The following is a 9,574-nucleotide window of genomic DNA, read 5'->3' on the forward strand; positions in this document are numbered from 1 at the left end:
TCCCGTGGCTTGGCAGGACGGGAAGGAGAGACTCCTTTATATCCTGGGGACTGCATCAAGCAGCATATATATATATATATATATTATAGCTTCCTCCTCAAGATTTTTTAAAAAAATGGATGCTAAAGTACTAAAAGGAAATAAACCATTTATTTTTAAACAGGGTTTAAATAGAAACCATTTGCTCTGTTTCATGCTGTATTCTTTGTGTTTCACTTACATCATGTGCTTTGGGAAAGTAATGGGGTAAAGATGTGCAAGTCCAAGCTGGGAAAGAAAGAGGAAAGAGAAAAACTAAATACTGCATCGGATGTAGGATTCTGCCACTTACTGTTGCGGTGCCCACAGTAAACCCATGGGCAGCATTTGATACATCTCTGGTATCGGCTGGTAATACTGAGGGTCAAATGCAGATAGCCCTGAGGTGAAACACAACCTACCACTTTGCTTGCGTCCCTGAGGAGCATGGTGTGTCTGATGTGTGAGAGAGGAGCAGCAGCAGCAAGCGCAGGACCAGTGACTGCTCACCAGTGACTTTGTGCACAGGAGAGAGTACAGGAAGGGTGAAGCGGAGCAAGAAAGAAACAGTGATGAGTGTCAAAGAGATTTGATTGTGCTTCTAAAGCATCTCCTACTCTGTCATACCCACCATTGTGGTGTTATCGCAGGTTGTGCTACATCATCTCAGCTCTTGGGAAGTGATGGAGCTGCCAGAAATGCTGTGGAGTGAGAGGTATTGATTGCTGGCTGGTCTCCTTGCTCTGAAACTCCTGCCTACGTCATGGCATGGAAGCAACTTGTAAAGGAAGGATTACATGGGTGAACAGACAAAATGGGGGCCAGGAAATAAAAAGCAGGTTATAATAATTGTCTGACTCAAAGGCAAAAAAACCAAACGCAGGATTGTGGCAAGCTGATTTCACAAAGTCATTTAGCTGTTCTTCCTTGGATGTTGCCCAGTCTCTGCTGGGAAATAGTTGGTGTGGGCACACTGACAGGCTTTTTCTGCTCCTGGAGGAATCAGAGGTGATTCTGGACTCTGCAGGTGAGTGTTGAGTGTCTGAGAGGTGGGTATCTCAAAGTGGTAGCTCAGGGACTGGCAGATGATAGACCCTACGGCATGTATTACCCCACGGAGATCTGCAGGTGTTGCTGAGCTGAGTGTTGGTGCAGGCTCCACAGGGCAAAAGATAGGTACAGCTACCCCCCGGAGGGGTGGCATGTGGGGCCCCTTCTGCCCTGCTGCCACAGGATGTCTCCAGAGGTCATGCTGGGTGGGCCTTTCCCTTTTGCCTTGTGGATCCAGCACAGGGGTGGGACAGAGCCCTGTGCTGACATCTTGGACATTAGTGTCTAATCTTTTTGCCCTTCTCCAACCTCTTCAGGGGAATTTTTAGAGCCTGTATTGAGGCTTCAGCTGGGTGCAGCTTCTTTGAGCTGATGCTGTAGAGGGAGGGTCCTGGCCACTGAACACCTTCTGCCACATAAGACTTGCAGGCACCTGGCTTGAGCGTCCTTGTTGTGAATCCTTGAAGGATCATGGGAAGCTGTGTTAATGTCCTTGTCCCTCCCTTTTCTCCTCCCCCGCTTCCCCAAAACCTCTCATGCGTGGCCTCAAGGAAGGGTGAAGCTGAGACACTGGACAGAGCCACGTCCCTGCTCCAGAAAGTAGGACACCCTTTCTTAGAGATCATGCACTTAGCCACATCCCGGCCATGTCTGGAGGCTGTCCACCGCAAGCACAAAGGCCTTACATAATTGCAAATGGATTTGAAGCATGCCTGTGTGTGGGCTTGCTGCCTGGCTAATGGGGCATCCCATGCCGTCTGGCTCACCAAGCGCCAGCTCCCCACCGGGAAGAGAGGGGCAGGAGGGGATGGGGCCATGCAAGCTTCTGGATGGTGTCCAGCTCTCTGATCCCTGGCCTTTAGCAAGGGTGGGAATAGAAATGGGATAAACTAGTGAGGTTTGGCCCTACATGATTCAGTCACAGCAACTTCCTCTTTGCAGTGATGGGAAGGTTAAATGCCCATTTGCAGCACGGCGGAGAGCAACCTCCCCTCCCCTCCCTGGCTGTGCTGCAGTGGGTGATTCTCTGGAAATAGGAGCAAATTCAGCTGGTGGAAGTAGGTTACATTCTCCAAATGCCACAACATCTGACATGTCCAAACATGGTTTAAGTTGCTGGGGTGATTCAGCTTCCCATTAACTGAGATAAGGGGTTTACCATGGATCACTGTGCACTTCAGCTGTGATATGTGAGACTCTGGGGGGGCAAAGAGGAGTTCATTGCTTTTCACTGAAGTTAAAGGATGTCTCTGAAATACTTCAGATGCTTCTCTGCATGGGAACTTTCACTATTACTTGCAGGAACAGACCCTTTACAAGTTCGGAAATAACCTGGCTTTCCCTTGTGTACTTAGGGGCTCTCTGGGGACTTTTCTTTGGTGCTTTCCCCTTTCTGCAGGCATGACCCAAGGCAATAGCTAGGGGTAGGGTTAAGGGGGATCACTGATGTTCTTGCCCCTCTGCCAGGCAGCTGCCCTCCCCATGGGACAAAGCAGAGGACTAACCCAGAGGTTTCAGCCAAGTACCATTTTAGAGCCAAATCTGCGTGAGTGCTCTGTAACTGGAGGAGCAGCCACCATGGCGAGGGCTGGGCACTGACCTTCCCAGCAGCTGCTAAATGGAGCTGATGAAGGTAGCCAGTACTTTGCCTTTTAGAAAGCTAATACCTATTTATCTCTGTGTGGGCACCAGAAAATGGAGTTACCCTTTTCCTGCTAAAAGCTTAATTTTCTTCTTGGCACGGGCTCTGAAGGGTCTGGAAATGCCAGTGACTCCCTTCTGCTGCCCGTGAGGGCTCCCTGGGGCTGCTGTTGGATTGGATAGGAAAGCTTGGTGTGGCTGAATGTTGGTTACTGCCAGCAAACATGGTGCAAATATCAGTGGGGTTGCACTACAGCAGGTTGGATTAAATGCTAGGAAGAGGTCAGATGGGTGAAATCACAACCCCTGAGGGAAATGAGGCTCTCTCTGAACAGGATAATCTGAAAATACTGGAGTGAGGGGTACAGCAACAGACCAACTGGGGCTGGGTGAGCCACCAAAGGCCCTAGAGTGTGTTTTGAAGGAGCAGCTTTACCAGAGAGGGGGAAAGCAACCTTAACGAGGAGGGAGAAGCACATGTAGACAGTATGAAAGAACTCCCTATTTTCACTTTACTATATTCCCCGCCCCCGTCCTTAGAAACCCAGTGCAGTGAAGAAAGAGACCTGGGCAGCGCTGGCAAAGAAGGGAGAGGGGAGCTGGGTTAGCTGGCCAAGTCTGTGCAGCTTTTAAGGTACAAAGTACAGGTCTGGCAAAATGACCTCTGAATATTTCAGCCTGTTGGCAGCACTGACAACTCTCACACACTCACCACCTGCCATGGAACTGGGACTCTAGCTCAGATGCTGAACCTCCCCACTAACACCCCAGCCCTGCCCAGGTGTGTTCTGGCTGCAGGAGGTTGCTGGTGCGGATGCTGGTTCCTGCACCAGGCACCTGTGGCAGAGCAGGCTGCAGAGGGGAGATGAGTTGCGGGGTTTCCTCAGATGTGGGCTGCTCTGGCATAAGTGTCAGGAGTTGGGTGTTGGGGAGAGGAAAGGACAGAAAAGGGGGGATTATGTGCACATGATGCTAAAGACATCTGATGTCAAAAGGGAATTGTAGCTTGAGCTTTGGCTGTCCATCAGATCTCATCCCTCCTCAGGTAAGAGATGTTCATCATATCTCCTACTGCTGGTAAGGGATTTGCAAGGTGGGTGTTATGGATATGAGACTGGGGGAATAACTGATTCATGTGTTTCTGTTTACCTTCTGTGGCTGAGTGCAGGGGGGTTCAAGGTTGGTGCTAGTGGGTTTGGGGTCCCTCAGGAAGAGGCAGGCAGCTTGCAGAAGTGAATACAGGGGATACATGTTTTATATTGTATGGCATGAACGTAAGCACTATGCTGCTGTAGACCAAGGATTCACCTCAATCCTGTCCCGTCATCTTTACCTAAAGGACCAGCTTAAAAATGGAGCATGACAGATAATGCTGTACCCCAGTACAACCTCCTCAGCTTCTCTTGGGCAGCGCTTGAAGGCCCTTAAAATAATCTCTCAAGGTAGCCAGTGGTTGTCATTGCTCCGAGAGGCTCGCGAAGGGTGCATAGTTTGAGAGGCTGCACAGCTGGGTGCCTGTATATGGGAAGTAAAACTGGGAAAAGCAAACCTGTGAGCAGCGTCGTTGCTCCTAGTTCTTGTGCCACAGGAGAGTTTGAGCCCATCATCATAAATTTTAAACGGCCTACTCCTTGTTGCTATTTCCACCCCTGGGTAGGAGGCACCCAATGTGTCGGCGAAGGTGGGATGTACGGGAAGGCTTGCTGCGCTGCAGTGACCCTCCTGCCCCTTGAGAAGAGCTGTCACGGGATATCATGTGGGGAAATGCTGCACAATGAATGGCCGGGCAGGTGATAAAAGGTCACTGAAAACAGAGTGAAACAAAACCAATGGGTTATTCCGGTTATGCTCTTTCCTCTGGCCTTCCACCCCATCAGGTAGGTGAGGAGGGGATCTCTGTAGGTATGTCAGGATGGCGGGATGAGCTGGGGGAGCAGGAGGCAATTCTGTCATGCAAATCAGTAGAGGTATATAAAGGGAAAGAGGTGGCTCTAATAGGAAAAAAGTAAAAGAGAGGCTGGTGAAAGAAATATAGGCCTTTGAGCTGAAGGAGAAGTGAGTGTGTGGGGGAACACCCCCGAAAGGCTGCCCAAAATTATCATTGGGAAAAAACAGCCCCTTCAGAGGGGAAGAGATGAAGGAAGTGGGTCATGGCTGGAGCTGAGTGGAGGCTGAAGGGCCTTGGAAAGGTTCTGGGGTGGGGAGGCAACGCCAAGGAGAGATGGCCGGTAACTGAGGGAGGTTTGCAGAAAGCACAGCGCGGAGTACTCTGCCGTCTTACACCGAGTGCGTATGACCCCTGCTGTTTCTACACACAGCTTGAGAAAGCATCTACTAAAGAAACCAGGGGCTGGCAGTGGAAAGATGCTCTGAGGAGGTATTTCCTGCTGGAGGTCCTGATGTGGGATGGGCTGGAGGTGCAGGTGGCTGAAGGCTCTTCCAGCAGATTCCTCTCCACCACCTGGACGTACAACATTCATTGTTGGGAAAGCAAGAAGTGATGTGGGGCAGGAGGGATAAAAAGGGCAGAAAGAGTAATTTGGAAATGGGAACAGCCCTCCAACTAGTTGGAGAGGCAACACTTGTCTGTGTTGTGAAACTTGTGGGGTTTTGGGCTCAATGTATTTGATCTTAGTGTGCATGAAGGCTGCTATTAGGTTTGTAAGACTGCTGGACTACGGTGGGCAGCAAGCTGTACCCGAAGGGACAGGTCTCCCGAGTAAAAGGGATTAATGCCTCCGGGCAAAGTTGGCTGCCCGCTCCGGGGGGCTGACCCTGCCCGCAGGCGGGGGGAAGCTGAGGACCCCCAGGTGGGAGGCGGCCCATCAGGCTTCCAAGCGTAGTTTCTTGCTGCCATCTAGTGACTTTCAGGGGTAACTAAAAATGTCAAAATGCGTGGTTGTAGTGTCGGGGTGCAAACAGAGCCGCTAAACTTGCAAAGTTAAACAGCGGGGAAATAATCCTGAAATATCGTGGTCTTTCTGTTTTCTGTATCTCCTGCAAAACAACCGTGGGACGCTTTGGCACTCTAAGACAGATTTCAGTGGGTAATTAGTCATGAAGCATATTTGTCATTGAATAAGGTTATTTCCCAAAGTAGAGACAAAACTAGAGCTGCCTTTTCCCCCCTCCGTAGCATTGCTGTTCTAGGTCCGAGCGGGTTTGCTTCGCCTGTGTTTGCTGGTTTCCTCTTAACGGTGCCCTTGTAATGTCTGCACAGACACGGTGAGAAGCCCCAGTAAAAACTTTGAGTAAACTGGAGTGATCTCATTAAAAATGGAAAAAGACCTTTATTTTGGAACTTTCGAGTGCTTAAGGCTCACTTAATAATGGTGGACCATGACCTATAAGATTATTTTTTTTCTATGGAGAGGCATAGGGAAGACCCAACAAGGCAGACAAATAGGGCATTGATTGATTGTTTGAGATGGGTTATTGTCATCAGAGATTTCTTGGCTCTCCCAGCTCTAGGAAATTAATAGGATTGTAGTTCATCTTAACTTTTAAAACTGGACCCTTCCTGAGCTTCCACATGAAAATATGAGGGCTTTCTACAGAAACCAAAGGGAAAAAGCTCCTATGGATTTTGATTAGGCCAAGATTTTACCTTAAAACTTGGGAGTCCATTTACTACTTCTGAAATATTAACATGGTGAAGAGAATATTTTTTACCTTGGAAACATTTTTGGAAAGTTTACTGGAGCTTCTCTGTGTGTGCTCCTGCTGTGGCCTGTTCATCCCAGTACAAATAGGCTTGCATACCCATAACATTTCTCCTGTGTTTCTAAATACCCTTGGCAAGAACTAATACCTTTGCATCCTGTTATCACCTAGCAGGCTTCTACCCTCCACCTCCAAACAGCGGCTTGCAAGAGCAGCGATGGAAATAGAGGAAATAAAGAAAAGTCATTTTGCAATACTCCTTCTCTGTGCCTTCCTCCTGGCCTGAAGCTTCCTCGGGAGCCCTGCTACAAGGGCTTTAGCTGCTGAGAGCAGGATGCCTAGAAATACTGCAGGTATCCCATTACCATAACTTCAGTCTTTCTTGTTCCCTGGCACTTCAGGGAGCCGTGGTGCCAATGGTGATAAATCATTTCTGCTGCCTGTGTCCTTGGGGGCAGCCGCAGTAATTACTTGGAGTGACCCTTGCTTTCAGCCATCATGAAAACCTTGCCATAATCCCAGAAGAGCTTAAATCCTTGATAGGATGTAAACTGCTGGCACCAAGGGCAGTGCATGTAGCCAAACAGGAATACAATGCTCAAAGTACTGCCCTCCAACCTGTGTATTTTTAAAACAAGGTTAATGATCTCTTGTTAAAAAGAGAACACGTGTGCAATGGTCTTTATAGATGGATAAGCAGTCACCACCTTTTTATGTTTTAAAGACTATTACCAGGGAATAGGAGATGATGGTGCCCTTTATTGGAGTCTGGAGGTTTGTTTGGACACACAGAGGTGATATGTGTGTGTTTGTGTGTGACCTAGGGGAGCTGACAGTGCACTTGGGTGGGGATGGGAGTGGTGAGTCAGGGCTGCTCGTGGGTCAGACAGTGTCATGAGGAGATGGAGGTGTAATACTTCCCCCTCTGAAGGTGAATCTGTCTTTGCCATGATATGTTTGCTGCACGCTGTGAACACTGGGGGGGGGGTACAAAATTGGACAGAGGCAAAGTCAAAAAGCTCCTGGAGGTGTGCAGATGACTCTCAAATGGTGAAAGGCACACAAAAAGCAGCGCTGTTGGTGTTGGCGAGCTTTCTCCAAAGAGCAGTGTGCTTCCACAAGGTGAATGGCTTTCCCACCCTGCTGCATGGGGAGACATGTGGCACTTCCACCCCTGCTGCATGCATGCAGGCTGACCTTTTCCTTCCGTGGCAAATACCATGGCACTACATAACTAATAAAGCCCATCTGGGTTTGATGAACCCCTGATTTGTCCCCAGTACGAAGCATGGGAGATGTTCCTGCAAGCTTTTGGGCTTGTGTCTGTGGAGGGTGCAGCGTGGGGACAGCAGAGCTTGCTGCTGGCCCCAGCATGTTCCTGACTGCCAGCACCATCGCTCCTTTGCTGCTCCCATCAGGAGTGCAGCTTTGTGAAACATCTGAGCACACCACATCTGGGCTTTAATTCTGGAGCAGTGTACAACTTCGGGTGCTGTAGGCTAGGTGAGTGTATCCTCTGCATCAGTGGAGCTGTCATTGGTCACACCTGAAGACCAAGAGTCACTGCGCAGGGAGAATTTTACACTTTGACTTGTCCCAGTGAGATAGTCTGGAGAAACTTAGCCCACAAATACCAGACCCTGGGCAAGCACCACCCAACAGGTTTAATAATGGCAATGAGTGGATTAGGGTGGAATGAGTGGAAAAGGCTATTTCTCATGGAGCATTATCCAAATACCACACTGTTGCACACTCATGCTGCATGTCCAGACTAGAAACCAGACACAATTTGTAACAACGAGTGTATTTAACTCTTGGAACAGTTTGCCTGGGGAACATGGTGAATTCTCCATCATTTGGAGTTGCCAAATCAAGATGCAATGTCTTTCCCAAAATCACGGTGTAACAAAGCCATAAGTAATTTGGCTTAGGGCATAGCAAGAGCAGTAGCGCATACCCAACTTATCAGATGATGGTTCACAAGCCTCAGATGTTGGTGATATCAAACCCCAATGTTTGCAATATCTTCCTTGCAACTAGCAAAGGATTCAGGTGCTTTAGATTTCCAGAGCTGTTCTGTGTTACTTTTTACGTTTTGCTAGAATAAGGGCTGGGGAGCAGACCTTAGCAGAGGTCACACTCAACAAGCTCTTGCCCTCTACCCCCCTTTCCCCCGATATGTCTGGGGACATCAAAATGACCAACTGGTTTCAATGATCCCAAAAAACAAATCAGAAGCTGACTCCAGTGAAGTCACATTTGAGGCAGAGGAAAAAAAGAGAATGAGTATTTTATGTACAAACTCCCATCCACAGCCTTTCCTCACACTAGGAACCATGTGCACAGGAAACATTCAGATCAACTTCACAGCCAGCTGCATCAGGACCAAAATCGGTACTTAAACTCCATGTAAAACTAACCAAAAACATCTGAGAAAATGCCTTGCTTTACTTACATGGCAGGCAGAAACCTGTGCTTGTCCTTTGGAGTTTGGGTGTACACCTGTAAGCACACAGCTAAACCGTAATCCTCTGATTGCTTGAATTAAATGGATGGATTAAAAAAAAAATAGCCTGGCTTTGTCTTGAAAGGATGCCAGAAGATGTAAGTTGGACAAGAAACCTAAGCGAGATTGCCAAAGGAAGCATGTGTGTGTATCAAACCTGCAGCCCCCAGGCTGAGTGTTGGATGCTAAGAAAGGAAAAATCGCAGGCTTAAAGTTTCTGTCGGTCATCTCTTATCAGTCATTCGGGCTGGAACTCCTCAAGCAGAGAGTTTGATTTAAAAGCGTGTAATTTTTTGTCGTGTTCAGCAGCTGGGGTTTAACGGAGGGCAACCTTCTCCAGAGGAGAAGATATGCGGTGACCTCTACTGGTGGTTACATGCAGAAAGAAAACAGACGTGATGGTGTTGGTTTTCAACTTTGCGATCAACTTATTCCCTGCCGGAGCATTTCAGGGGTGAGAAGAGCAGCCGGAGGCATCGGCAGCCACGCCTGCACAGATTTTCTTTCTGTTCGACTTGGTGGCAAGGGACTGGCTTTCCTCTCTTCACTGGATGGTGGTGCCTTGCAGGTATTTTAAAAAATCAGTGCTTCTATCTGGAATTTGTCAAGGCTTTGCGACCTCTTCCCTGAGGCTTTATGGGTCTGAAGGCATGCTCACTTTCATAGAAGTGAGAATAATTTTGCCCTTGAAATCCC

The sequence above is a fragment of the Aptenodytes forsteri genome, unplaced genomic scaffold (genome assembly GCF_000699145.1).
Source record: "Aptenodytes forsteri isolate BGI_AS27 unplaced genomic scaffold, ASM69914v1 Scaffold63, whole genome shotgun sequence".
In the NCBI taxonomy this organism is placed as follows: domain Eukaryota; kingdom Metazoa; phylum Chordata; class Aves; order Sphenisciformes; family Spheniscidae; genus Aptenodytes; species Aptenodytes forsteri.